At 29.7% G+C, this 4,466-nt stretch overlaps 1 long non-coding RNA gene across 1 annotated transcript; it reads left to right on the plus strand.

Annotated features, from left to right (window-relative positions):
- Positions 1 to 1,194: 1,194 nt before the first annotated feature.
- LOC145105175 (uncharacterized) lies at positions 1,195 to 2,054 on the plus strand. The gene is made up of 4 exons (XR_013707254.1): positions 1,195 to 1,338; positions 1,419 to 1,506; positions 1,611 to 1,806; positions 1,926 to 2,054. It is a non-coding gene; the product is annotated as an uncharacterized LOC145105175 (long non-coding RNA).
- Positions 2,055 to 4,466: the final 2,412 nt, after the last annotated feature.

Consider the following 4,466-nt stretch of genomic DNA (forward strand, 5'->3'; position numbering starts at 1 on the left):
CGCAACAACTTGAAGTATATCTATGGTACGACCATCTCCAACCGCATTCTATTTTCACTGTACTTAGAATGAAAATAGAGTTTAAAATGATATATATTCAATCATACTTTATTTTACATTCTACTTTTACACCAAAAATAGTCTCTTTCTCACTTTTTTAAAAATTTCATATTTATCTTTTTTATTTAAAAGGTTTTTACAAATTTGCATAATTTTTTAATAATATAAATATATTAATATACATGCGAGTTATGAATAGTAGCTTTAGGGTCTCTCACAATTCGGCCACACCTTTTACGTTTTTCACGGTTCAACCACAATATTTTCTGCACCTCCGTAATCTGGTCCTTCATCTACCATTTAATCGATTTAGATCCTTATGGTAGCCTTCCCTCCGATTTCTTCTAATCATCTCTTTACACATTCCCTTTGTAATTGCCACCTGCTTTGTTCCATTGTCTTCAAGTGTGTTTCTAGAGCCGATCCCATCATCTTTCCTTTCTACTCTACCACTTTCCCCTCCTTTTGTTTTTCATTTTTATTTCACCCTCCGCCTAATGTTATTTGTTTGGTGGAGAATCAGAGGGTTCTAGATGTAGTGATTGTTTGTGACAGTGTTGACCACCAGCGACCTAGGCAGAGACGCCGTAGAGTTTTACTTATCCCGACCACATGAGCATACCAAAGAACAAGACGGCGATCGGAGTTTCATCGCGTCATCATCTTCCCATCAATCTGCAGCCATCGCCAGTTAAAAGTTACGAAGTGGTCCGAACCTCACACAAAACCTGATGTTTAGACACGAAACTTGATGTTTTTTGTGCCAAATACACTCCTGATGTTTAGACTTTATCTGTATGTTTTTCGGGTTTTGGGTTTTTAATTAATTTGTTTTCATACTTAGGTTACAGGAAATCAATGTTTATAATAACCTCAAATTTTGAAAAACCTCTACGTACTTATTTGTTGATTTAAAAGCATCAGGGCTTTTTGGTCTTCTATCCTTAAGATCCTTGGAACTTGGATGATTTTGTTATTAGGGTTACATATGCTCTTTATTCATTCCATTGTTAACCTATGTCATACTTTTCATTCAGTAGTATCGATATTGTTATGAGTTTCAAAGGATGGTATAGGATTAATTCATTACAAAATTTCACAAGAATTTACTAAGATATGACGTCGTATATTCATATGGTATATACATAATTTATGTGATCAATTATATTATGTGTTTCTAGAGATGAGGAAGCAAAAATGAAGATTTATTCAATTTCCTCCTGATGTTGTTATACATTTAGATCCATGTGTCTGAAGAGGACTCATATAAGATCAAAGGTAGGTGGATGGCGTTAGCTGCATTTTTTTCAGTCAAATATAGGACAAACTTCATAATGTTTTCTTTTTCCTTTTCTAAGAGCTAGCTGACGTTCTTTGGGTGGTCTCTGATTCTTATATGGATGCTGAGAAAAAAGACTATTGATGTTGAGAAGAAAGACTATTAAGGTATCACATATCATCTAGTTTTCTTAGTAATGTTATAATTATGGATCTTTGTACATGATACTTAAATATTAAAAAATCATGGAATTTTCATTTCTATATGACAGGGGAACCTTTTCATGATAGGAAGGTTGTCCCATATGATCGAAAATACCATGAGGAGTGGACCAGAATCAATGCTCAAGAATATGAAAAGCCTCATCCTCACAACTTTTATTTGTACATACTAAAGATGTTTAGTCCACCACCACCATGTGCTTTCTCTACGTGTCAGAGCACATATTCTGATGGATGTGTGGGAAGGTACTACATATTTTATCTATTTGTGGTATTCACTTTCCTTATCTCAATTTTTTTTAAATGTATTGTATGTATACCAATACAGAAATTGAATAGCTAATGATTGATGAGCATATTTGCAGGTAAAACTATGATGGAATGTGAAAAATGGTATGATACAACCGAGTATTAGTGATCATGTATCGCCAATCTTGTGGTTATGATGAACAAATTGTAAGTTTGAATAGTAGCAACCAAGTTTTTTGCTTTAATTCTAAGTCAACATCATCAATTTTTTGAAATCTTTTTTAAAATAAAAAACAACTCCATAAAGTTACTCTTATATAGTGTTCTCACAATGATTTTAGTAACTGTTTTTTATTTCTTAATATATATTTTGTAGCTTTTGTTGTATATTGTTCAGGATTTGGGTAAAATGCCGACCGTTTTTACAACAAACACTTATCAACAAAGTCCAATTAAAACAAAACCCAATAATAAAAAGAAAAAAATATCGTCCCATGGTTACCACGGAAACACCTTCTAGTTTAATATTATTTAATAAATATAACCAAATATATAATCCGGATAAAATTGTTCAATTAAATAAATAATTTCATTCGGAACATATTAAAATAAATATACACACCATTTTAGTATGTTTGTATAATTTCAAATTTTGTTAAATATGTCATCGAGTTATAAATTATGAAAAAGTTAAAATTATAAATATATTTAAAATAGTTATCACATTTAAAAAATATATATGATTAAATAAATTAAAACACATGAAGACAAAATTAAAATAAGTTAAATAAACCAAAATAAAATTTGAATGATCATTATAAGTGAAACAATAAGAGATTTATTTTTCGAATTAAACATCAGATTTATTTTTTTTTCTGAAAAATATTTAGGGGTTTTCTCTTTTTCCTGATTCAGCTACTTAAGCACATTTATCAGAATTCTTTCGGTTTTAGATTTTTTTCCAGAAAAGCCAACGACTTTTTTTTCAAAAAAACCCTCAATATTTTTTTTCCGGAAAAAACGTTTATTCACACAAAAGCCATAAAATTTTCAGAAAATAATGGTTTTATCCTAAAACATCTATAGATACGTTAAAATCGAGAAGTTTTTGAATTTTTTTCTATTATGTTTCTAAGTTACCAAGAAATAAAGTTCGCAAAAACCCTTAAATTTGCAACTCTTTTATATATTTATCCAAAGTGTCTCTCTCTCTCTCTCTCTCTCTCTCTCTATATATATATATATATATATATATATATATATATATATATATTATTCATGCATAGATAAATATTTTTACGTAGTTATACAACATAAAATATTTAATTAAATATTATATTTATTATGTCTTTTGTTTAAATATTATTTTTATCTACATTTTTTGTATTTATGAGGTTTAAAACGTAAAAATATGTGTGTATGTTTTTATAAAACGGTGAATAACTAACATTCTAAAAAATATTTTTTTACGTTTTCAAAAATATAAATATTTTTTACCTTTTTAGAAGTGAAAAGACATTTTTAGAAGCATAAATACAATTTTTATAAGTATAAATATGTAATTTATTTCTTTAGAAATATAGACACGTTTTTTAAAAGTACAAATATGTGTTTTTCTAGTTTTTAGAAGTAAAAATATAATTTTTACGTCTTTAAAAGTATAAATATGTTTTCAGAAGTATAACTACATATTTACACTCTTTCTACTTCTAAAAATATAAAATATGTATTTATGCATCTAAAAAACTTGAAAATATGTATTTACACTTACGAAAACATATTTATACTTCTAAGACATGAAAATGTATATTTATGTCTAAAAATGTGAAAACATATATATACTTATAAAAACATAAAAAAATGTTTTTAAGAATGTTAGTTTTTCACCATTTTATAAAAACATAAATAAGTAGTTATGCTCTTTAGAAGTAAAATATTTTTTTTTATGTCTTTTAAAGAATAAATATGTTTTAGACTCAAAAAATATGGGAAAACCTGTAAAATTCCGAAAATCATAGGGTAAAAATTTTATTTTTAGTACAAATATTCAAACATTCATTTATCCTTATCCAAACAAATAAAAGTATTCCAGAGTAAAACAATTATCAGAGTAAATCCCAAAATCATGAATTGCGGAAAAACACGGGTGTATGCGCTGCAATCAAGCCGGGCCCTTCCCTTTCGAATTGGAAGTACCTAAAACCATAAACCACAACTATAAGCACAAAGCTTAGTGACTTACCCACATACCACATACCATTCATATCAAACGAGCCATACATGTCATACATATCCAATCGATCAATAAAAGTGATATGTGTCAACCATAGTCTTGCCATTATGCCATGAGCCGCCTCGTGGTCTTCTTTGCCAGGCCGGGGGCCAAAACCTCGGATCTTACAAACAAGTGTCAGGAGCCACGTGCTGGTCTTCCATGCAAGCATCACAAAGACAACTAGCATACAATCTACAACTATTTAACTAATTAACTGCCAAAGTTCAGACTCTGGTCTTGCATACAGTTTTCCAGGAGCCGCCTCCTGGTCTTTCATAAAAAAATGCCAAGGGTCACCCCCGGGTCTTCTTATAACACATAAGCCAAATGAGCCGGCATTGGTGCCTTCGACCCATAGAACAGTGAGGAGATTCACCTCGAC

This window comes from Lactuca virosa, chromosome 1 (assembly GCF_052849685.1).
Source record: "Lactuca virosa cultivar CGN04683 chromosome 1, Lactuca_virosa_CGN04683_v6, whole genome shotgun sequence".
Lineage (NCBI taxonomy): Eukaryota > Viridiplantae > Streptophyta > Magnoliopsida > Asterales > Asteraceae > Lactuca > Lactuca virosa.